At 38.3% G+C, this 27,500-nt stretch overlaps 1 pseudogene; it reads right to left on the reverse strand.

The window, feature by feature from the left end:
- LOC143021244 (transient receptor potential cation channel subfamily A member 1-like) overlaps nt 1-27,500 on the reverse strand; it is a 111,256-nt pseudogene that overhangs the window by 35,115 nt on the left and 48,641 nt on the right.

The raw sequence follows: 27,500 nt of genomic DNA on the forward strand, positions 1-27,500 counted from the left end.
GGAGATGGTTAAAGAAAATGGAGAAAAGTGGGAGGTGAGCCAGCTGTTATTTGCGGACGACACTGCGCTTGTGGCAGGACCGGAGGAGGGGCTGAGGAAGTTGGTGACAGAGTTTGGAAAAGTATGTGATAGAAGAAAGCTAAAGATAAATGTGGGTAAAAGTAAGGTGATGAGATGTACAAGGACTGAAAGTGGCAGTAGACTGGAAGTGAGCATTAAGGGAGAGCAACTGGAGGAAGTGGATAGTTTTAGATACTTGGGTACAAATGTGGCAGGAAATGGTGGAGTGAAGGTAGAGGTAGAATGTATATATATATATATATATATATATATATATATATATATATATATATATATATATATATATATATATATATATATATATATACATATATATATATATATTACATATACATATATATTTGTACAACACTGAATGGGTCCCAGCGATTAAAGATACATTTTAACAACCACAATGCACTTTAATTCTAAGCCATCAACATCGGGAGACCCAATGGGGCCACATGCAGAAATTGAAATGTGGTACTGCTGAGGACTTGAACTCAGTGATCACATGACAGGTGCTGTAGTAACTAACCAACTACACTATCAAGAGATATAAATTGAGCGCAAGTTTTCTTATAAATTTGTATGCTCAAGTTACATACATACATGAAATTTTGTGTTCAACCCGTCTCCACTTTGATAGTACAATTGGAAGTATACAAACACGGGAAAGTATTTGTACAACACTGAATGTCTCCCAGTGATTAGAGATACATTTTAACAACCACAATGCACTTTAATTCTAAGCCATCAACAGCGGGAGACCCAATGGGGCCACATGCAGAAATTAAAATGTGGTACTGCCAAGGACTCCAACTCAGCGATCACATGACAAGTGCCATCACTGGGACCCATTTAGTGTTGTACAAATACTTTCCCGCGTTTGTATACTTCCAATTGTACTATCATAATGGAAATGCAGTACTGCCAAGGACTCGAACCCCAGCATACTCATGACAAGTGCGGTAGTGACTTACCAACTAGGCCATCAAGAGAGATAAAGATTGAGCACAATTTTTCTTATATATTTGTATCCTCGAGTCACATACACATACATGAAATATTGCGTTCAACCCATCTCCACCATAATAGTACAATTGGAAGTATACAAACGTGGGAAAGTATTTATACAACACTGAATGGGTCCCAGTGATTAGAGATACATTTTAACAACCACAATGCCCTTTAATTCTAAACCATCAAGGCCGACATGCTGAAATTGAAATGCATTGCTGCCAAGGACTCGAAGCCCAGCATCCTCATGACAAGTGCGATAGTGACTTACCAACAATTTCTGCATGTTGGCCTTGATGGCTTAGAATTAAAGTGCATTGTGGTTGTTAAAATGTATCTAATCACTGGGACCCATTCAGTGTTGTACAAATAATTTTCCGCATTTGTATACATCCAATTGTACTATCATGGTGGAGATGGGTTGAACGCAAAATTTCATGTATGTGTATGTGACTTGAGCATACAAATATATAAGAAAAATTGTGCTTAATCTTGATCTCTCTTGATAGCCTAGTTGGTAAGTCACTACTGCACTTGTCATGAGGATGCTGGGGTTTGAGTCCTTGGCAGTAACGCATTTCAATTTCTGCATGTCGGCCTTGATGGCTTAGAATTAAAGTGCATTGTGGTGGTTAAAATGCATCTCTAATCACTGGGACCCATTCAGTGTTGTACAAATACTTTCTCATGTTTGTATACTTCCATTTGTACTATTATGGTTGAAATGGGTTGAACACAAAATTTCATGTATATGTATGACTTGAGCATACAAATATATAAGAAAAATTGCGCTTAATCTTTATCTCTCTTGATAGCCTAGTTGGTAATTCACTACCACACTTGTCATGAGGATGCTGGGGCTCGAGTCCTTGGCAGTAACGCATTTCAATTTCTGCATGTTGGCCTTGATGGCTTAGAATTAAAGTGCATTGTGGTTGTTAAAATGTATCTCTAATCACTGGGACCCATTCAGTGTTGTACAAATACTTTCCCGCGTTTGTATACTTCCAATTGTACTATTATGGTGGAGATGGGTTGAACACAAAATTTCATGTATGTGTATGTGACTCAAGCATACATATAAGAAAAACTGCGCTCAATTCTCATCTCTCTTGATAGCCTAGTTGGTAAGTCACTACCGCACTTGTCATGAGGATGCTGGGGTTTGAGTCCTTGGCAGTACCGCATTTCAATTTCTGCATGTTTGAAAAAAATATAAACTTTAGCTATGGTCATTTTAAATGTGATAAATTGGTAACCTAAATGGTCACCAAGATTTTTTCGCCAGATTGAGCCTTATGTGCCCATATATACCCTAAAGGGCTAGCATCATGCTACTGAGCAGCTTTTAACCCCACAATAACATGCAACCAGTACCTCAGATGTGTGCCAATACCCCAAATGAGGGTATGCTGTTTGAATTACTTTCTTTTGAACTTGTATTATCTAAGTGCAATAAACATATACATATTCATTATCAGCACTTACCTTAATAAGAGCGTAGACTTCTATAACAAATAACAATGAAGACAAACTTGCCAAAGCAATTGTCAAGGCTACATTTGCTGTTGATATGTGTGGCACTACACTACTACACAGTGTTAGTATAATGGGTTTCACATCAAGACTGCTGTTTTTCATCATATCTGGTGACATATCACTTTCATTTGCTGAGGTTACATATTGCTGTAAATCATTGTGACAATTCATCAGCAAAGATTCATTTATATTCTTTGAACAGTTTGAATCCGACACAACAAAACATCTGGGGAGGTTACACATTATGTCCCTTTTTAAAGTCTGATGAGCCCAGCTCCTGAAAGGAGTAATTTTGTTTTAAGTAAATTATATCTCTGATTAACAATAAAGAATATATACGAACATGATTATTTCACAATAAGACAGATACCTTGTCATGCAAAGTAGAATAAATAACAGTATGGTAAATAGAATTTCTAGGGCCAGATGAATGAAGAACAAATTTTTTGCACAAGAAGTCCATCGATGAAGGAGCCATGCTTTTGTGAAGCGGTGCACAAGAAGTTCTTCCCTCTTATGCAGTTGCATTTTAGTCAATGCATTCTGTTCTAGCCATTTATGCTCATTTTCATAGGATGTGGTCGCATCATTCTTCAACTTTCCTGTTTTTTCAAAAGGAGACTCGTGTACTTTTCCTGCAAAGTATAAGAAACAACACAGAATAAACACCACTGAGGTTTATATCCATATCATTAAAATCAAGATGGACTCATGCAAATTTTCCTCTTCACTCCTATCACTGCCCACTACTGGTTCTACAGGATGAGACCCTGATGAGTAGTAGAAAGGAACTTTGAAAAGGGTATCATTCATAAATGTAAAGATGAAGTCATATTATTTTACAAGTTAAGATACAAGGAAAGAATCTTCTAGCTACTAGTGGATGGTGAGGTATTTGAAGACATCATCTCAAACTGAAATAATGAATAGAAGTTTTCAATTTGTTTTCACTGAGGAGAATGATCTTGAAGATGACAATTCATTGCCCCAGGTCTCTTGCAGGAGACCCACACCTCCCAAGTAATTGGCAACAACTACTAGATTGGCCCATAAGTAACTCAAAGAAGAAAGATTTTTATTGACTGATCATCATGGTTAGGGAGGCAATTTACGATAAGGTGTTCAGTGTTTTTTCTATAATGTTTGCATTTGGGGCAGGCTGAAAGAATACAAGAGAAGAAGTGACAAAAATGGTTCCCAGTCTTGCGCATAAACCAGACTAGAATTACTAGACCTACCATGATTAAAGGGACAAAGAAAGAGGAGACATGATTGTGATGTTTGGGTCACTCAAGGTGGGTGAAAAACTGAAAAAAGGCTCTTAATTTGAGACAAGAGAGCATCATGAAGTCATGGAAATAAATTCAACAAGACTAATCATACATATCTGAGAGACATGAAGAAAGAGCTTTCGGCATAGATGTATTAAGTCCTGAAATTGCCTACACAATACAGCCAAAGCTAGAACCACACATGGATTTAATGCTAGATCTGAAAGATAATAAGAGACAGGACCCCTTTTCTGTGTACTACAATTAGGCTAAGATGGACTTCAGGATGTCCAAAGATTTGCAGATATCCATTGTTGGTTGAGGAGGGATAGCAGAAGTTAAATGTATTTCTCTTTGTATACAGATTAATCTCCAATCACAAAAGAAAGCATGATCTATAAGGGTTTCACTAAAATATTCAAAAGTACTGATTGCATAACTTATATAGATAATATTCCATAGAGGGGCATAATTGACAAACAAAGAATTAACTAACCAGGAATGTAGAAATGATTTTCTACAATAGTAAAATCCCATGTTTTCTCATTGTAGTTGTAACACTTGTCCATCACCATCATAGCTAGGTCAGGATGATGTTCAATTAGATATGTAAAATTCTTACTGACTTTAAAGATGTACTCATCAGTGGAATTTTGTTTAGTTTCAAAGTGGCTCTCAAAGGCACTCTTCCACCACACAGACTCTATTATTGCCTTTATAGCCACCCTGCAAAAAATAGTGACTAATATTGTATATTTTATAATTGTGTCTTGGTGTGAACAAAATTAAATTAGTATCTGAGCAACTATTTAATAAATTTTACATGTTAAATCTGGTACTATTGTACCAGATTGTAAGAATTTATACACACACACACATTCGTCGTATTGATGGCGAAGATTGGAGCTCCAAAGAAAAATTGAAATTTTCATGGATCTCAACGTCAAGGAAGTACCTTTTTGTATTTACAGGGAAGGGGAAAGCTCATGGTGTAGTGGGAAGGTGAGGAAAAAAGAAGGGGAGGGATTACTGAGGGAAATGGATGGAAAAGACGAAGGAGAGGACTTGGTCCAGGCAGGCAGACACCATATAAACAAATGTGGGCCAGATAAATTTAGTGATGATGAAGGGACTAACAAAAATGTAAAGATTAGAAACATAGATAAGAGCAGCACAATGGAAAGTGAAGATAACAATTTCCAAGGATTTAATGTGGGGGGGGGGGCAACCCTCCCCGATTAGCAAGCCTAGAAGAAAAACTTGAGAAAATTGTCAAACATTGGGAGGATAGGTTCGGTGAGCTCACGAAGATCATGCAGAGAGTTGAAAAATTGGAAGAATTAGAGAAGGTGAACCAAAAACTAACTAAAGAAATAGAAGTATTAAAAAGACAGTTAAAAGAAGTAAAAGATGAGAATGAGGAATTAAAGAATAATAATAAAGAGAATAAAGAGTCCATAGCAAAAGAAGCACAGGGTTGGAAAAAATCCAAGAGAACAGCAAAATTGCATTTAATGATATAGTAAAACAACAGATGAAAGAACAAACTGAAGACACAGTTATTAAAGTGATGAGACAGAAGGAGAATATAGTAAGAGACTTAGCAGATAAAAAGAAATGTATAATTATATTAGGAATGGAAGAGAAGTATAATCTAAATAGAACCACAAGAATCACAAAGGAAAAAGAAAAAGTAAACAGTTTACTAGAATTAGTTCAGGAAGATGAACCTGAAATCGGGAAACAAATTGAAGAGATGTATAGGCTTGGGAAATATAGTACAGATAAGACCAGACCAATTAAGGTTAAATTCAGGTCACAAACGACAGCAGAGAATATCTTAGCAAAAACAGGGAAACTAGCAAACAGTGAACAATATAAAAAGGTATGGATAAAAAGAGAAATGAATAAAGAGGAAAGAGAGGAGGAAAAAATGAAAAGACAAGAAGCTAAGGAAAAAAAACGAGAACAGAACAGAGTCAGAAAAAGAGGAATTCTATTGGAGAGTAGTGAATATGAAAGTGAGGAAATGGGCCATACCAGAGAAAAACAAAAGGGAAACAGAAAATACAATGGAAGTAGCAGAAAATTAAGAGTGTCTTACACAAATATAGATGGATTAATAACAGGATTGAACAAACTGAATGATTATCTGAAGGAAAAAGAACTGGACATAATGGGAATTGTAGAGACAAAATTAAAAGGTCCACTACCACCCAACAGTGTAGGACATGATGCATATAATTATTGGATTAGAAACAGAGAGACAAAACAAGGGGGTGGAGTTATGTTCCTGACTAAGAAGGATATAAACGTGAGGAGTGTCACATATGGAAAGAATACAGTAGAGATGATTATGATCGAAGTGGAAGACAGAGATAAGAAGAGCAGAAAGTTTGTAATAAATTATGTGCCTCCAAAAACAGCCTCGTGGGAAGAGAGTGAACATAAAAGTATGTTAGAAGACACAAGGATAACATTAAACAAGATAATGGAAGATGGAGGAAGAATAGTTATGACGGGCGACTTTAATTGCAAAGAAGTCTGCTGGGAAGAGATGACAGTAAAGGGTGGAGATGACTCATGGGGAAATGTTCTACTTGAGATGATTATTGACCATACAATGATGCAATGGATTCAAGAGAACACTAAGTATAGAAATGAAGAAGAAGGAAACAACAGTGGAAGAGAAATGGAATATTTTGACAAAATTAAAAAAAAAAAAAAAAAAAAAAAAAGTGTGGAAAAGTATGTCCCAAGACAAAAGCAAGAAAAAGAATATGTAAAGTGCTGGTACAACAAAAGTTGTAGGGAGTTAAAAGACAAAAGAGATAAAGCTTGGATCAAATGGAAGACAGACAAAATACCTGAAAAATGGAAAATATATACTTGTTATAGAAATGAATATGTACAAGTGTGCAGAGAAGAAAAGAGAAAATATGAAAAAGATGTCATACAAAAATGTAAAGATCAACCAAAACTATTTTACAGATTTGTAAACAACAAACTGAAAAACAAACAAGATTTGGAGAAATTAAGACAAGGAGGAGATGAATACACAGAGAAAATAGAAGTGGCAGAAATTATGAACAAGCATTTTAAATCAGTGTTTACAAGGGAGAACATACAACCTGGAGAGATCAAATGGGAAGAGAAAGTTCCCCCTATGAAAGAAATAGAAGTAACAAAGAATGAAATAATGAAACACTTGAGTAATCTTGATGTCAGAAAATCACATAGACCAGATGAAATAGCAAACTGGATTTTGAAAGAATGCAGGAATGAACTGGCAGACATAGCATAATAAACAGTTCCTTGAAAGAAGGAAAAGTTCCAGAAGATTGGAAAAAAGCAAATATAGTACCTATATATAAAAGGGGAAATAAAGAAGACCCTACCAACTATAGACCAGTCTGTCTAACAAGTACAATAGCAAAAATTTGTGAAATCCAAGGGAGTTTGGATTCAGACAAGGACGATCATGCGTCACCAATTTAATATGTTTCTATTCAAGGCTAATAGATATAATACAAGAAAGAGATGGATGGGCTGATTGTGCATTTCTAGACCTAAAAAAAGCTTTTGATAAAGTACCACATAAGAAGTTGCTTAAGAAATTAGAAACTGAAGAAGGAATACAGGGCAAACTGCTTAAATGGATGGAAGACTTTTTGCAAGAAAGAAATATGAGAGTAGTGATAAGAGACAAACACTCTAATTGGGATGAAGTAATAAGTGGTGTTCCACAAGGAACAGTTTTGGCCCCAATAATGTTTGCTATATATATTAATGATATGGATGAAGAAATTGAAAGTTATATGAGCTTCTTTGCAGATGATCCAAAACTGTTAAAAAAAAGTGAACACTGAAGAAGATTGTGAGTCACTACAGAGTGATCTCAATAAAGTATGGGAATGGAGTAAGAATTGGGAGATGGAGTTCAATACTAAGAAGTGTAGTATAATGGAATTTGGAAAAGGCAAAAACAGAATAACAGGATCATATAAATTGGGAGAAGGAATAAAATGAATAATATGTCACCTGAGAAACATAAACAAGATTTTTGGAGAAACTTATAATTTGATAACAACAATCAAAGTGGCATTTACATACCTGGATGAAGAAATGGTGAAGAAAATACTAATCACTTTGATAAGACCAAGATTGGAATATGCAGCAACGATGTGGTCACCAAGTGCAAAAAATATGTACAACAAAACTTGAAAGAATACAAAGAGCAATTACAAAATTGGCACCAACACTCTCAAAACTACGAGTATCATATGAAGACAGACTACCAAAACTTGAGCTACAGACATTAGAGCAAAGAAGAGAGAGAGGAGATTTGATAACTATTTATAGAATCATGAAAGGCATAGAAATTATTGATAGAGAGGATCTAATAAAATGGAATGATAGAAATACAAGAGGACACGGAAAGAAAATCAAGAAAGACAGCTATAGAAGAGATATGAAAAAGAATAGCTTTCCTCACAGATAATAGACATTTGGAACAAGTTTGATGAGAAAGTGGTGTGTGCAAAAACAATACATGAATTTAAAAATAGTTTAGATAAAATGAGATATGAAGATGGGACACCACGACCATAGCTCCCCTTCCCGTAAAATACAACTAGGTAAATACACACTTCGGTCAAAGTGACAGCGAAGTTTGGAACTCCAGGAAAAATTCAAGTTTCATTGATATCAACAAGGGAGTACCTTTGTTGTATTAGTGGGGAAGGGGAAAGCTCGTGGTGTAGCAGGAAGGTGAAGAAAAAGGAGAAAGGGAGGGATTACTGAGGAAAATGAAAGGAAATGAGGAAGGGGACGAACAAACCCCGGATGTTAGAAGTGTAAACAAAAGGAGTGCAGAACACACAGATGAGGGAGAACAGGGGAGCAGTGGTGTCAAAAGCAGAAATATATATAATAGCAGCTCAATGGAAAGAGAAGATAACTGCTTTTATGGATTTAATGAGGGAGGGGATGACAACCTCCCCCGACTAGTAAATCTAGAGGAGAAACTAAAAAAAGAAAAAAAAAATGAATGAAGCATGGGAGGTTAGGTTTAACCAATTAACACTAGTTACCCAAAGAGTTGATAAACTGGAAGAACTAAAGAAGGAGAATCAAAACCTAACTAAAGAAATAGAAGAATTAAAAAGACAGTTAAAAAAAGTAGATGAGAATGAGGAATTACAGAATAATAATAAAGAGAATAAAAAGTCAATAGCAAAAGTACAGGGTTGGAGAAAAGTCCAAGAGAACAACAAAATTGTATTGGAGACATAGTGACACAACACATGAAAGAACAATCTAAGGACACAGTTATTAAAGTGATGAGAAAGAAGGAGAATATAGTACGAGACTTAGCAGACAAAAAGAAATGTATAATTATATTAGGAATGGAAGAGAAGCATAATCCAAATAGGACCACAAGAGTAAAAGAGAAGGAAAAGGTAAACAAGGCATTAGAACTAGTTTAAGAGGATAAACAAGAAACAGGGAAAGAAACTGAAGAAATATATACAATAGGGAAATACAATACAGATAAGACCAGACCAATTAAAATCAAATTCAGGTCACAAACGACAACAGAGAATATCTTAGCAAAAACAGGGAAACTAGCAGACAGTGATCAATATAAACAAGTATGGATAAAAAGAGAAATGAATAAAGAGGAAAGAGAGGATGAGAAAACAAAAAGACTAAAAGCTATGGGAAAAAATGAGCAAAGAACAGTGTCATGTTCCCACTGTGATCATGGTGAAATTGTGCTACGCATCATTTTCACCGCAGCCTACATAGACGCAGTTACTACGCATGAAGACGATGTAGGGTTGGCAGTAGAGGAACAATGAAACTGTTTTTCGTCAAGGAAGTAGAAACCCCACTTCCTTGCCATACTAACTTTTAGGATAAGATATACAATAGTGACTATATTGTAAGCCATCTTCACACAAGAATAAAGATACTAGTGAAATGTGTGGAACTGGGTAAATAGAAATAGGACTAATTACCTAGACATATGTTGGCACCTGTGCCATGGCACTGGTGTTGTGCGGCTTTCGCATTAAAAAGAAGGGCAGGCACTTTTTGAGGAGATTACTGCGCCCACACTCTGTTCCCACCAATCAATTAGTAAGATTAACTCGTATAATTATAGACAGTAAATTTAGTGATTGCACTCCACCTTCTTTCTTTATCCCAGTGAAGTTAAATTGTTCATATGAGGCTAATTGTTGACCAGGGAATCTGGATTGCAGGAACTACTCAAATCCTGGGTTATGATTCGATGTATAAACTCACATACAGGGTCTAGGACATGACAACAGAGTCAGAAAAAGAGAAATTCTATAGGAGAGTAGTGGATATGAAAGTGAGGAAATGGTTCATAGCAGAGGAAAACAGAAAGGAAACAGAAAACTAAAAGTGTCTTACACAGCTACAGATGGCTTAATAATAGGCCTGAATGAACTGAATGATTGCTTGAAGGAAAAAGAACCAGACATAATGGGAATTGTAGAGACAAAATTAAAAGGTCCATTACCACCCAACAGTGTAAGACATGGTGCATATAATTATTGCGTTAGAAACAGAGGTAACAAGGGGGTGGAATTATGTTCCTGACTAAGAAGGATATAAATGTGAGGAATGTCACATGTGGAAAGAATAGAGATGATTATAATGAAAGTGGAGGACAGGGATGGGAAGAGCAGGAAGTTTGTAGTAAATTATGTGCCTCTTAAAACAGCTTCATGGGAAGAGAGAGAACACAAAAATATGTTAGAAGACACAAGGATAATGCTAAATAAGATGATGGACGATGGAGGCAGAATAGTTATAATGGGTGACTTTAATTGTAAAGAAATCTGTTGGGAAGAGATGACAGTGAAGTGTGGAGACGACCTATGGGGAAATGTACTACTTGATACAGTATAATTATACAGTAGAACATATAATGATGCAATGGATACAAGAAATGAGGAAGATTGATTTGATTTTATGAGTGTTTGGCTGACGGCCAGGCACTGGGACCAAAATGATCATTCAGCGCCACAATGAATTTATGAAAATTGAAATTAATGAGATGTTAATGGAATGAATTTAAAATAAAGATAAGTTGCATAGTAAGACTATGCATATGAATAAAAATCAAAATGAATTTAAAAATTTGAATGAATAAAATCAAAATGAATTTAGAAAATTTGAATGAATAAAAACCAAAATGAATTTAAAAATTTGAATGGATAAAAACCAAAACGAGTTTACAAATTTGAAAAAAATTAAATTCATATATATGATGATAATGAATTAACGAATACATAAAATAAAGTAAGATCTAGATAATATTTACATAAAAGTTAGAGCTTATAAAACAAATTAATTTCTTTTAAAAATTTAACTAGTCCAGCTACATCTGCGTTATCCCCTAAAAGATTTGGCATGGGCTTGCCAGCAAGCCCATATTTACGTCGAGCTCTAGCATACAGCTGACAGTGCATCAGAATGTGACCAATTGTCAGAGGACTGCCACAATCACACTCGGGTGCATCTGATCCTTCTAACAGAAACTTATGTGTCAGATGGGTATGACCCATTCTCAACCTACTTAGGACTATTTCAGTTCTCCTGTCAGCATGGAACACAGAAGGCCAGTATGATGTGTTAGGTCTAAAGCTTTTATATTTCCTGTTAGTGGCAAGAAGAGGATCAGACCAACGGTCCTGCCACTTCTGTCTGATGTAAGACTTGATAGGTTTATACAGATCAGAATGGGGCAATTTTCGCACATCAATTCTGCTTTTCTTACTAGCTTCCTTAGCTTCTTCATCAGCCACTTCATTCCCTCTTATTCCCACATGGGAAGGGATCCAGCAAAAACACACAGATTTATGACGGGAGTGAATGAATTGTAGCCACTCTTGTGCTTTTTGTCCTAGCGGGTGGGAAGTATTGAACTGGCATACAACATCTATGGCACTTTTTGAATCTGTATATATAACAAATTTCTTAGCTTTAGTTAATGAAGCTTCTTTTAAGGCATGGACAATTCCTGTTAGTTCAGCGAGAAGAAATGAGGAAGAACCATCGAGACTGGACCTAATAATCACACCAGAACCTGAAATAGTGGACAAAATTGAATATAAGACACCAATAAATAAAAGTGATCACATATTGGTTGAACTGGAGCTAAACGAGGAAAAATACATGAAAAAAAATGAACAATATAGAAAGGGAAGATTGGTGTATGGAATTTTTTTTTTTTATAAAATGAGATAATTCTTTCAAAAAGCAGACTGGGAAATGATACATAAGGAGGAAACAACAATAGAAGATAAATAGAATATTTTGAGAAAAATTTATAAAGGAGTGGAAAAGTATGTTCCAAGACAAAAACAAGCAAAAGCATATGTCAAGTGTTGGTACAACAAAAGATGTAGGGAGTTAAAAGACAAAAGGGATAGAGCTTGGATAAAATGGAAAAAAAGACATAAGACCTGAAAAATGGAAAATATATATAAGTTATAGAAATGAATATGTACAAGTGCGCAGAGAAGAAAAGAGAAAATATGAAAAGGATATCATAGAAAAATGAAAAGATCAACCAAAACTATTTTATAGATTTGTAAACAACAAACTGAAAAACAAACAAGAATTAGTGAAACTACAAGGAGGAAGTGAATACACAAGAAATAAAGATGGCAGAAATTATGAACAAGCATTTTAAATTGATGTTTACGAGGGAGAACATACAACTTAGAGATGTTGAGTAGCAGGAGAAAGTCCCCCCTATGAAAGAGATAGAAGTAACAAGGAAAGAAATAATGAATCACTTGAGTACTCTTGATGTTAGAAAATTGCATGGTCAGGATGAAATGGCAAACTGGATTTTGAGAACATACTAACAGACAAAAAACATAGTCTAATAAACAGTTCATTGAAAGAAGGAAAAGTTCCAGAAGATTGGATAAGAGCAAATATAGTACCAATATATAAAGGGGGAAACAAAGAAGACCCTACTAACTATAGACTGGTCTCTCTTACAAGTACAGTAGCTAAAATTTGTGAGAGAATTATCAAAATTAGATGGGTAAAGCATTTGGATTTTTTTTTTTTTTTTACTAAATCCAAAGCAATTTGGATTTAGACAAGGAAGATCATGTATTTACCTAGTTGCATTTACCTAGTAGTATTTTACGGGAAGGGGAGCTATGCTCGTGGTGTCCCGTCTTTATATCTCATTTTATCTAAACTATTTTTAAATTCATGTATTGTTTTTATACACACCACTTTCTCATCTAACTTGTTCCAAATGTCTATTACTCTGTGAGGAAAGCTATTCTTTTTCAGATCTCTTCTATAGCTGTCTTTCTTGATTTTCTTTCCATGTCCACTTGTATTTCTTTCATCCCATTTTATTAGATCCTCTCTATCAATAATTTCTATGCCTTTCATGATTCTGTGAATGGTTATCAAATCTCCTCTCTCTCTTCTTTGCTCTAGTGTCTGTAGCTCAAGTTTTGCTAGTCTCTCTTCATATGATAGTTTTGAGAGTGTTGGTGCCAATTTTGTAATTGCTCTTTGTATTCTTTCAAGTTTTGTTATACATTTTTTTGTATTTGGTGACCACATCGTTGCTGCATATTCCAATCTTGGTCTTATCAAAGTGATCAATATTTTCTTCACCATTTCTTTATCCAGGTATGTAAATGCCACTTTGATTGTTCTTATTAAATTATAAGTTTCTCCAAAAATCTTGTTTATATGTTTCTCAGGTGACATATTATTCATAATAATGAATCCCAGTGTCACAAACTTAATGTGTTTTTATTCAAGACTAATAGATGTAATACAAGAAAGGATTAATGGGCTGATTATGCATTTCTAGACCTGAAAAAAGCTTTTGATAAGGTGCCACATAAGAAATTGCTAAAGAAATTAGAAACTGCAGGAGGAATACAGGGCAAACTGCTGAAGTGGATAGAAGACTTCTTGCATGAAAGAAAAATGAGTGGTGATAAGAGACAAACATTCTAATTGGGATGAAGTGATTAGTGAAGTTCCACAAGGAACAGTTTTGGCCCAAATAATGTTTGCTCTATATATACATTAATGATATGGATAAAGGAATTGAAAGTTATATGAGCTTCTTTGTGGACGATGCAAAACTGTTGAAAAAAGTGAACACTGTAGAAGATTGTGAGTCGCTGCAGAGTGATCTCAATAAAGTATGGGAATGGAGTAGAAAGTGGGAGATGGAATTCAATATTAAGAAGTGTAGTATTATGGAATTTGGAAGAAGCAAAAAAAGAATAATGGGATATAAATTGGGAGAGGAAGAAATTAAAAAAGTGGAAAATGAGAAGGACCTGGGAGTCATTATTATGAATATGTCCCCTGAGAAACATAAACAAAATTTTTGGAGAAACACATAATCTAATAAGATCAATCAAAGTGGCAGAAATGAAGAAATGGTGAAGAAAATGCTAGTTACTTTGATAAGACCAAGATTTTAGTATGCAGAGTGGCAAAACTTGAGCTACAGACATTGGAGCAAAGAAGAGAGAGAGTAGACTTGATCATTATTTATAGAATCATGAAAGGCATGGAAATTATTGATAGAGAGGACCTAATGAAATGGGATGGTAGAGATACAAGAGGACACGGAAAGAAAATAAAAAAAGACAATTATAGAAGAGACCTGAAAAAGAACAGCTTTCTCCACAGGATAATAGACATTTGGAACAAGTTAGATGAGAATATGGTGTGTGCAAAAATGATACACGAATTCAAAAACAGTCTAGTTAAAATGAGATATGGAGACATGACACCAGGAGCATAGCTCCCCTTCTTGTAAAATACAACTAGGTAAATTAGGTAAATACACTAGATTAACAGTGCAGTGTTACTATTCTCGACCACTAATTCAGTGATCTGAGTTCAAGTCCTGTCTAGAGATGAACTTTTTTTAACATCACTGCACTGGAAGCAGGGACTTAATCTATGGTGGGCAAGAAGTTTTGCGTGTATCAGTAAATCAGGTCATACATTAGCTGTGAATTCTCATTTGGGAGGGCAACAACTGTCAATCATAAGTCCAACATATGATCCAAGACAGGTGAATCAAACATACAGTACTGTAGGCTATTGGAAAAAGATCTAAACATGATTTTTGTATGAAGTCAAGATTGGAAAATTAATTTCAATAGAAAAAATGGAAATTACTGGTAATGGGCAATAGCTGCAATAGGCCACCTTTAAACTATTCCTTGGGAAGTGAATCCATTACAAAAGCAAAATAGGAAAAAGATGTGGGAGGACTGATAAAAGACAGATATATCAACAGGATTACAGGTGCTTTGTTATCAGTTGTTGCCTGACTATACAGTCCTATTAAAGATAAGCTAAGGACCTAGTGACTTTAATCTAAACACCCTCATTCAAACCCCTAGACTATATCACTATATCAGTGCATTGTATAGTGGAAGTATAGAAAGTGATTTTAAAGTGAACAGGTTGATCTGATGGGAGAGTATGTGTGATTTTTGGGTGATGCCATGAAGGAACAAACTAGGCTATATTGAATCTGAAGATTTCAAGCATCCAATGATGAATAACTGGTTGATGCAGTTATATGGAGCGATTTGAGACTGAATCATCTGGAATGGCTTCAGAATTGAGGTTTTTGGTTTACATGTTTTGTATATGAACATAGCCTATGCATCGACATTTTGGTATGTTCATTTGAATAAGCTGGTTTAGAAATGGTGACAAACCAATCAAAGATTGACTTGTTTGATCCTTCTATGATAAAATTGGATCTGTAGGTTAACCTATCTGAGGCAAATCTCAATAACTTGTCTATTACAGAAGTTTATTTTTCAAACTTAGTAGCCTTGCAATTAGATTTAAAGAATATGAGATTGGTTAAAGTGTTAGAAAAGATTTCAAATTTAGAAAAAGCATATGTCAGTGAGACCACAATGTCACAACCTGAGGTAAAAATGGTGACAAAAGTTTATAGACATTGTGGCTATAAACATGATAGGTTTTGTAGGTTTAAAAACCTTAGTTGTAATTTGTGCCACAAGAAGGGTCATTTACAAAAAGTGTGTAAAGGGGAAATATCAATTCCTCCTAGATTTAGTGGAAATGAAACTGAATATAAGGCTTCACCTAGTAAGGGTAATAGCAAGAGAGCCATTCTGGTTCTGGATGATTGTGATGAAGTTAATGATGATAAACTGTTAACTGTGAAAGACCATGTTGGTGCTCTTTGTCATAATGAAGTTTATTTCAGATTAAATAAGGAATTATTACTGTTCAAGGTGGACAGTGGTGCTACTGTGTTGACTTGGACCAAAGAATGGGTACAAAACTTGAAATTAAACTTGGAACCATATCATAAGAACCTTACTGCTTATGATAAAAGTAGTAGTTCTGTAATGCCAGAACTTTTCCTATGCATTTTTTGTATTGTTCATAATGTTTATGTAAGATCTCTACAGGTAATTTCAGTAGGTTAATTTCAACTAACCATAAATCACAAGAGATATAGCCCCCACCCTTCTGTCTCTGGGCCCCAGTGACCAACACACATTTTTTTACAGTTAGCAACAGTCCCCCTTTCCCTTCTACCCCTATCACACCCTCTGCCTTCATGCTAAAACTTACCCACAAATGTAGCTAACATAAATGACCAAACCCAAGGAGACAGTTCCACACATTAGGTTATCTACAAAAATTTCACATACAAAAGAAAGAGAAAGCTATGTAGTTCCCATAACATTGGAATTATATACACCCTTGTAAATACTTCAACTAAATTAAATTGACCTAGATAGATAAATGGGGAAAAGGTTAGGAATATTAAGTCATGCTCCAGAGGGGCTTGTAGGCATCATTATAACAGAAGGGATCACCTCGGCAGGCTAGCGTCTTCTGATTCCCCCCCCCCCGTAATGAGATATATTGAATATACTGAGACATAATGAGATTACATATGTGGGTAGTTAGAGATATATATGTGTGAAATTATAACAGAAAGGATCATCTTGGCAGGATCCCTGAGATTGCCAACCAGGTATCCAGAAACAGATTCTTATACTATCATAATAGCTTACTTGTGAATTAGTTTCCTGGAAGAATATGTGCAGTATGGCCAAAAGTTACTCACTGGAAGCTGAGGTTAGAAATTAGGTAAATGAAGGAAGGTTGCAGCCTCAAGGTGCATACTAAAGAAAAATATTGTTTCCTGTTTGGGTTATCTATATACCAAGAGCTTTTTCCTCCTTACAAGGGAGGTAGCAAAGTCAGAGGCATGTACCTATTCTCACCCATTTCACTCCCTTCCACCACCTCCTGCACCTGTCCCATCTCAGCTCCTCGTGGATGAGGGGTCATTCTTGCATTTGTCACCTGCCCTGGGTCAAATGCAAATACAACAAGAGAGTTAACGATAATTTTGTTTTGGAACATATGGCCAGGGCCCTCACATGGGGGGGGGGGGCATATGCCCTGGGGCGGCAATTCTAGTCTGGGCATGCCGCCCACAAGGCTGACCAAATAATTATAATAATAATAAAAAAAAGGTGAAAGGAGTCCTTAATATTTTATTGTAATATATGAATTTTGTATTAGAATCAACAGAATATGAAATATTTTTTCTTATCCTTTCCGCAATAGGGACATTAAATACAAATTTTGAAAATCTGTTTATTTTGCAAGCCAATAGCTAAAACAGGCTGGAAGGGATGGTAGAGATGGGAAGTGGTGGTGGGGGGGGGAGGGACATCACTGAGAACTTTGCCCCAGGGCAGCACTTTGCCCTGGGGTGGCATTTTGCCCTGGGGCGGCACTTAGGAGGATCTCTCCTTCTTTAACCTCCTTGGTTCCAATTTTATATTGTCCTGATATTCTGTTTTTGCTTTTTTTCAAACTCCATTATGCTACACTTCTTAATATTGAAGTCCACCTCCTATTTCTGACTCCAGTTCCATAATTTATTCAGGTCTTCCTGCAGTGATTCGCAATCCTCTTCAGTTTTTACTTTCATTAACAGTTTGGCATCATCAGCAAAGAAGCTCATGTGGATGTGACTTGATGAACAATGTTGGTATTTGTATTGCTGGTATTGATGATGAAGCTAGAGTTACAAAAATATATGATGTAAAGGCACAATGTATGATTAGTAACTATTGTGTACCTACATATGTTTGGCTAAATTATATATTAAAAATAATGTTAAACCAAAGTTTTTCAAAGCACATTCTGTTTCACATGCTTATAAAAGAATGATTGAAAATGCCTTAACAAAACTGGTAAATGATGGTATGTTACAACCTAGCTCAGAGTGAATGGGCAATTCTTGTTGTTCCTGTTTTGAAAGAAAATAAGGTGGAAATGAAAATTTGTGGAGATTTTAAAGTTGTGAATATCTTCATTGTGAAAAATATCCATTACCAAAGATTGAAGAATTATTATCTGTGGTAAGTAAAGGAAAATTGTTCTCTAAAATTTAATTTTAGCATGCATATCTACAAATTCCTGTAGAACAAAGCCAAGATTACTTAGTGATTAATACACATAAAGGATTGTCTGAGATTCATTGTACAATTTTTTGCCAAGTTGGATGGTCCAGATTGCATATAGACTATGCAGGACCTATTGATGGTAAATATTTCCTCATGATTATATATTCCCACAGTAAGTTCTTAGATGTTTATTTTGCCATTGCTACAACTTCTACTACAGTATTCCAGATGGCATAGTGTCAGATAATACTCCTAATCTGGTTTCTAATGAAATGGAGGCATTTCTAACAAAAAATGAGATTAGATATATAACACCATTACCTTATCCATCCTTGAGTGGATTGGCAGAATGGACAGTAAGAACATTCAAAAAAGGATTAGAAAAGTTTCAGAAGGGTGATATGCATACTAGTGTGTGGAATCCTATATAATTACTAAAGGGCCATCAATTCTTCCACTGGTAAGTCTCTGGTGGGGTTAATATTCCACAGAGTTTATAAGAGTACTGTAGAAACTGTTAAGAGTGCATGACATATCTTCTAGTAGACTGAGTAATGAAGCATTTGAGGTAGAGCCCTGGTATAGTCAAGATGATGTAGTATTTGTTCACAATTTTGGTAAAGGTTCTCCGTGGGTGGAAGGAAAGATTGATGAAATGCTTGGTTCAAGAACTTATAATGTGAAGGTTAAAGTTTGGGAAATATAATTTGGAAAAAACATGTAGATCAGATTATGCCTAGATTTGTGGGGGATTCTGGCCAACCTAAGAGTGAGGTATTAGACAACTCAAATGATACTTCCATTGATAACTCCTCAGTTAGAGTTGATGTTTCTAGCAATCCAATGTTGGATTCACTGGTTAATGGAGATAATACTAATGTAGAACCTCTAAGAGAATACTTTGTAAGTAATAATGATGATTGTTCAGTACAACCAACTGAGAGGAGGTGTTCCAGTTGCATTCCTACACCACCTAATAGGCTGGACTTGTAACCATAATTTATGTATTTATTAAAAGGGGAGAAATATAGTGTTTTGTAATGCTGCTGCAACTGAGTAAGCTTGTTGTTGTGGTTGTCTGAGACCACATGCTTTGTTATTAGTTGTTGCCAGACCACACAGTCCTATTAAAGATAAGTTAAGGACTTAGTGACTTAAATTTATACACTTTCATTCAGCCCCTAGGCTATATCAGTGGTAATGAGGGCATCAGAAACCAAAGTCTTCTCCATAGATCAACAGATGAAAATTATAGGCAAACAGTTCTATGCTCCTACTCATCCATCTCATCTGCCCTTTATACTGTTCAGACCAATCTCTCCCCACAAACTAGCATATATCCTTCCAAAGCAAATTACATATATATACATAAAAGTAAAACCTTATGCTACTTACATCCTAGTTTTTGGGTGATCCATGTCTTGCAGGGCACTGTGCATGTACTTATGAACATGTATCTTAAAGTTACTTTGTCCACTTTTCTTGTATTGATTCTGTATTAAAAATGCCAAGACTTCATATTTCTTATTTTTAAAGGCTAGTTCAATAGGAAGATCTCCTTTATTTGTTTCATCCCATATCAAAAACTTTGCACGTTTTACAAGATATGTGCAACAGCTGAGAGATCCAAACTTTGCAGCATAGTGCAAAGCTGTGTAGCCTCCATTATCTTTAGCAAATATGATGTCATATCCTTTCCTTGCTAATAATTCAAGACATTTGATATGATTATTACTTGCTGCTGAGTGGCATGGGGTACATCCTTCAGAGTCTTTTACTGATGTTTTGGCACCTTTGAGCAGCAGTTGACTGCAAGCACTCTAAAGAGCCTTGTGCTGCAGCAAGATGCAATGGTGTTTGCTTGTGTTTGTTCTTTACATTAACTTGAACATCTTTTTGCACAAGAACTAATTCACAAAGTTCAGCAAACCCAGTATTAGCTAACATGTGAAGAGGAGACATAAGCGAATAAGTTGAAATATTTACAGAGGCACCATTATTGAACAAAATTAGACTGCACTTTATAGACTTTTTCTTCAATGTATAGTGAAAGGCTGTAAAGCCTTTGATGTCTTGGTCATCTATCATTTCTTTTATGCCATCTAGTGGTAGCAGATACTCTAGATTTTTTAATGAGTTTTTTTGAGCAGCTAGATGAAGTACTGACTGACCTCCATTATTCTTTATTCTTAGGTTCCCATTATTTCTAACACAGAGCTCTGTACAAATTGTAGTTGCCTTACCAACTGCTTTAAAGTAGTGGAGTATCTCCATTATTGTTTACTGTATTAGGACATGCACCTTTGTCAAGTAAGAAAGAAACAGTTTCATTAAAGGTCCCTGCCATAACATGATGAAGAGCTGTTTCCCCTCTTTTATCTTTATATTGTAAAGTTGTGTTTCCATTGTTGTCAGTATGGATGATATTGGCTCTAAGTATGAGATCACAACAATGATGAAAGCCCCCCTCTGCTGCAAGCATTAATGGTGTTAAACCATCTTTTGTCATTGAATTAATCTGTCTTTGGACAGTATCCTCATGAGAAATAAGTTTCCTGCAGCAGTCAAGGCATCCTTCCTTAGCTGCATAATGGAAGGGCAAATAACCCCTCTTATCAGGAATTACTCTGTTAGCATTATGGTCTAGCAGAAGAGACAAGATTATCTTATTGCATTCCTTTATGGCAATATGAAGTGGTGTATAGCCTTTTTTGTTTATCTTATCAACTATGTTGTTACTTTCCAAAAGTTTCTGGCAAAACTTCAATACTGTCATGCTTGACAGCCACATGGAGAGGTGTATCACCATCATTATTTGTTGCAGCAACAAGTGCACCCTTTCCCAAGAGCTCTTGACAACAAGCAGCTTTGTCATTCAGAGCTGCATGATGGAGAGCAGTTTGTCCATTCTTGTCACTAACTTCAGTGTCTCCACCATTGTTCAGTAAAAGTTGAAGAATATCAAGAAAACCTTGTTTTGCAGCAATAATAACAGGGTGCCTGTCCGGTCTGTCTTCAAATGTGTCTGGTGCATTAACAGGTGCTCCTTTCTTCAAAAGGTCTTCACATAGACTGTACTTGTTATCATCCACAGCATTTTGAAGTAACTGATGCAACTCCAGTTTTCTGTAGAAAAAAGTAAAAATTTAAGTTATTCTGAATCTCAGAAATTTCAAAAGTAGACTGTGAATGAAACTTAAGCTTTTCACTTGTGTGGTATGTGCTTTAGCATAGAGTACTAGCATAGGGCAGGGTACTGTAGTGTTGTGGCATGCCCTGACCAGCAGTGACACTTCCCATACAAGGAACCTTTTCATACGGCCAACAAAGCCCTTTTCATGATTATACTAGGCGTGGCATCGTCTTCGCCCTGTGTAGCGAAAAACAGCTGACCCCACGTCAGTCGATATCCACTTGTCTTCCCATGAGCGCCCCGCGCTCCCATGTACGCATAACACATTGATTAATAAACGCATAAATCGTCCCCTCCTGCGTTTCATTGTTGCCTCTGGATGCAGGAATGCATGCAAACATAGCACAGTGAACATGATTGCTTGCAATTGCCTCCAATTGCTTGCATCTTGCAAAAATGATACGCGAATCGGTGGCGCGCACGTGAACAAAGCACTGACAAAACTAGACGAATTGGCGACAGTGTACATGCTGGACCATGAATGCAGTACTGTGCAGCAGTGTGCATACTGGACCATGAAATGCCGGGCGACATCATGAGGCGCTTTCGTGGACACGTAGCGGTGCGAACAAAGAGGCCTTTCATCCCACTCCCCTGGATACTGAGCCTCCCGGCCGAGCTCTACCACCGCGAGCACAACCCGTGCACGGAGCCCAGCCGACTCATGCAGGCCACGTCCACACAACCGAGAAACTCGTACAACGCCTCAGCTCCCTCGCTGCAATACGTCACTCTAGGAGGTAGTGACCAACTGCCGCTCACACGAAGCACTGAGGGTGACAGTCTCGGATGTCAAGGAGGACCTACACGCATGTGCTGTGTCGGCATGCAAAAGGGCTCCACGCCAGGCGCACGCACTCCCGCCTCACTGGCCCCCCACCCCCCGCACCTTCCCCCTGGAAGGCTGGCACCTGCCGCCAGGTGTCTGACGGCCAACGTGTCCTCGAACTTGCTAACGCTGCCTGACACAGGTGCGAACATCACGGGGATAGACACTCGGCACCTAGGCATGTTGATGATATCCAGGGCCAGCTTACAGCCGCCGCTCTCGGCGCCGACGTACGTGGTTGACATATCTCACATGCCCCCGCAATGGAACGCTTCCGGGCTACCTTGACGCCCGGAGACAGGGACTCCCCGCCGCCATACGGGTTCACGAAGAGGTCCAAATACTCCTCCTCTCCTTCGGCCACTGTTGGGAGCTGGCCATAGTCCCGCGCGACTTCCCGAAGCCTCTTCTGGCGGTGACATACATGAACAGGTGCGCCGTGCTAACGCTACCCGTTGACAGCCCACCAGCTGCCGCTCGCGACTACTTCCTCTGCGTGCTGGTCTCCAAGAATGACCCCAGAACCGCCCCACTAGAAAAGATGGTGGGTCCCCCCATGAAAATCCACTTGAAAGCCGACGTGGTGCCCTTCGCCGCCCATACGCCCAGGCCGATGCCGTTCGCATTTCAGGATCAAGTGAAGGAAGAACTTGATTCAATGAGGCAGCAAGGTATCATCACGCCTGTCGGTGATGCGAGATATGTCGTCGCCGCCCGTGCTGGCCCCTTTCGACCCCGCCCTGCCAGTGGTACTGCAGGTGGATGCGCCGCGCCTCAACAGCATCGGGTACGCCCTCCTCCAAGATCACGGTCAGGAGCACTTACGTCTTGTCCAGTGTGGCTTACGGTTCCTGATGGACGTCGAAACCCCGTAAGCTACTATCATTGGAGATGCTTGCTGTTACCTGGGCCGCATCCAAACGCAAACCATATCCGTTTGGATTGCCCCACTTACGTTGATGACGGACCATCGTCCGCTCATCCCCATCCTCGGCCACCTGCTCACCTGCGTGTTCTCCGGGTTCCCATCCGACAGCTTCGCGTCCCCCCTCCCCCCGTGTTGGAAGCTCATGGACGCCCTCTCCGCCGACGGGGAACTGGCGCTGTACGGCCAGCTCATCGTCGTCCCCGCCGCCCTACGGAAGCGCCTACCGGCCCCCGAAGACGCCGCCCCCGTCGCGTCTCCTCCCTCAGTGGAGGGCCTGCGATCCACCTGCGCGGGTCCCCCCGCCCCCCGCCGCTCGCCCCAGCTCGCGAATAGGCTAACCTCTCGTGATGGTCCTATGAGCGCGGTTTGGGGGTGGGTGGGTTATGTGCTTTAGCATAGGGTACTAGCATAGGGCAGGGTACCATAGTGTCGTGGCGTGCCCTGACCAGCAGTGACACTCCTCATACAAGGATCCCTTTCTTATGGCCGACAAGGCCCCTTTCCTTGCTTATACTAGGCGTGGCATCGTTTTCGCCCTGTGTAGCGAAAGACAGCTGACCCCACGTCAGTCGATACCCATCTGTCTTCCCATACGCACCCCGCACTCCCATGTGCGCATAACCCACTGATTAATAAACGCGTAAATCTCCCCCCCCCCCGTGTTTCACTGTTGCCTCTGAACATAGGATTGCATGCAAACAGCTTGAAAAAAAGGAGTATGCTTACTTTTTATCAATAGCGGTGTAACTGATCCTAGGGTTCTGCCCCCCACCACCTAGAAAAAGAAATTTTATGTTTCAATTACCATTAATATATTCACAACTACATTTTCTAAAACAGCATCTATGCTCTTAGGCATAGGAACTAATTGTGAAAGTTAAAATTAGTTACATTACTTATAAGACTGATTCAGTCTTACATTACTAACTCTCGTTCAAGGTTAATGGTGCCCAATGAAAGGACTTTGGTTTTGGTGGTTGGAGACCATTACTCAGAATGGATGCTTCTAACCCCTGTGTTATGAGCCCATTACCAGGAATTAAACCCAAATATCTGACATTCTTTCATCCCTTATGAACTGGTCAAAGCACACACCCACATCAGAAATAAATAAAACCCACTCAACCACATACATATACCAAAGGCTTTCTCCCCCTTACAAGGGAGGTAGCCAAAAAACAAAGGCATAAAATCCACTCCCACTCATTCCATCCACACATACTCCACTCCCATTCACCCCACTCCCTCCCTCTTATCTTGGCTCCTCCTCAACAACGGGCCATCCCTGCATCTCACCCACTGACCTGGGTCAAAAGTGCTCAATGTCACAAAACACTGCACATCCACAGCAAGGCTGTTTCATTAAATCAGTGGCCTCCCCTCTCCATCCCCTCATGCAGAAAAAGAGATGGGGAGAAATCCCTTCAGGCTGCATCAATATATTTTTTCACACATACTCCCTCAACCCCCACCCCCACCTACTCCCTTTCATGCATCATAGCATCATCCATGTACAATCATTTTCCATTCACCCCTATCTTCTGTCTTCTCCTGTCCTTCCTCAACAGACATTCCCCTTTCCCAATGCCCCTTTCACCCCATCCATCCATCTCATCCTTGGTCACCCCCTCATGTTCACTCCTTCTATCTCTACCATCCACACCTCTTTTACTAATCGTTTTTCATTCTTTCTTTCCATTTGTCCAAATCATTCCAATATTCTTTTGTCAACCCCATCTCCCAATTCCCTTTCCACTCCGATTCTCCTCATCACTTCCTTGTTTCTCACTCTATCCAACCTAGTGACCCCTATCATACTTCTCAGGCACCTCATCTCAAACACATTCAAACTACTCTTTTATGTTTTATGCTTCTGCTCCATACAGTGCTGTTAGCACAATCACTCCTTCATACACTCTCCTCTTAGCATTCATTCCCAAATGTCTTTTTCTCATTACACTTTTTAATCTCCCAAGGCATTTACTTGCTTCTCTCAATCTACATTCTATCTCCACCTCCACTCCTCCCTTTCCCACCACATTGGCATCTAAGTATCTAAAACTATCCACTTCCTCCAGTCTCTCTTCCTTAATACTCACTTCCAGTCTGCTGCCACTTTCTCCACTTGTACATTTCATCTTCTTACTTTTACCCACATTTATCTTCAACTTCCTTCTTTCGTACACCTTCCCAAACTCTGTCACTAACTTACTCAAACCCTCCTCTGATCCTGGTACAAGCGCAGTGTTGTCAGCAAACAACTGGCTTATCTCCCACTTTTCTCCATTTTCTTTAACCATCTCCAATCCCTGGCCCATTACACCTTGCATATACCAAGGCAACATAACACATCCTTGATGAAGTCCCACCTTTAACATAAACCACTCACTCTATCCATTTCTCATTCTAACACAGGCTCTACTACTCTCATAAAAACTCTTGACTACTCTTAACAGCTTTCCTCCTATCCCGTATATCTGCAATACCTTCCTGTCTACCTTATCATAAGCCTTTTCCAAATCCATAAAGGCCCAATAAACATCTTTACCTTTTCCCAAAGCTTTCTCACATATCTGTCTTACCACAAAAATCTGATCTACACAACCCCTACCTGTCCTAAATCCACACTGTTCCTCACCAATTACTTCATCTGTTCCTCTCCTAATCCTCTCAATCAAAACCTTCCCAATTACAATTAAACTGATCCCTCTGAAACTACTACACTCACACTTGTCACCTTTCTTCTTGTAAACTGGAACTATACAGGCACTCCTCTAGTCCTCTGGCACTCTACCCTCTCTTAATAACCTTACCAACCAACCCAGGTGCATTACCTGCTCTCATCATCTTAACAACTGCCTTCACCTCATCTTTCCTTATTTTTCCTCCATTTTTCACACTCGTCACAGTCATTTTCTTAGCACTTCCCACTGCAATTACCTTTCCCTCCTTATCCTCCTCCTTATTTAGCAACTCCCTAAAATACTCTGCCCATCTTCCTCTTATTGCCGTCTCTTCCATTATCATCTCTCCATTTGCACCTTTTACCTTTTCTTCTCTACTTGATTTACCTCCTATTCCTCTCTTAATATCTTTTCAAAACATCTTTTTATTACTTTCAAAATTTTCTGTCATACTCTTACCCCATTTCACATCTGCTCTCCTCTTTGCCTCCTTTATCTTATGCTTTACTTCTCTTCTCTTTTCTTTGTACCTCTTGTATGATTCTCTCATCCTGTTTTAAACCAATCTGTGAATGGTCACTTCTCGTCTTCTACAACCTTATTTGCTTCCTCATCCCACCACTCACTACCCTTCCTTCTATTTCCTCCCATCCTTCTTGTTCTACACACAATCTTTGCACATTAACCTTGAAGAAACCGCCTTCCACCCCACCACACACTTACCTATCTCTTCCCTTACTAGTATAGCTACCACTTCTCTCCCTCGTCCTCTCTTCACTCTTTCTTCTCACAAACCTACTGCCTAGAAGTTTGTAATCTTGTAAATTGTTCCATCAAGTCTCTGGGTCAGTCTCTTTCCTTGAGTACAGTTGAATATCTTCCGAATGACATTCAAACAAAATGTGGTGCATTTTTTCAGTCTGCTATTGCCATTCCCATTTCCGTCAATCTTGCAGTAGTCTGTCTACAATATAGCATATCAGCAGGTATAGCATATGTCCACATGGGCACCCCTGAACATGTGCTGTCAACAAACTGTCATTATTGTGAAAAATTCTAGATACCTCTGGGCATCAAAATTATATAAATGGCCTTGAATTGTTATTTTCACCTGATATAATGGTAAAGTTATCTAAAAGATGGGTGTCAAATATCTGGACAGGGTCAGGGGAATAATTTCAGTGCTTGCCAAAGGTGACACTTTATGGTTTAACTGGCATGAGTCAGCCCAGCAGAATTCTGCTTACATACACTACACAGTACCACCTCAAGAGGTGTAGTTCAGTTTGCAAATTCTCCCAGCAATAAATATTGTGTACAAAATTATATGTTCAACCTAAGGTAAGCAATATGTCACACAAAAACTATGTATATTCTATGTCCTGAAACCCACATGCCCACATGGAGCAGTGGGTAACATTCCTGGCTTGTAACAT

This window comes from Oratosquilla oratoria, chromosome 41 (genome assembly GCF_046742065.1).
Source record: "Oratosquilla oratoria isolate Oo_2021 chromosome 41, ASM4674206v1, whole genome shotgun sequence".
Taxonomy (NCBI): domain Eukaryota; kingdom Metazoa; phylum Arthropoda; class Malacostraca; order Stomatopoda; family Squillidae; genus Oratosquilla; species Oratosquilla oratoria.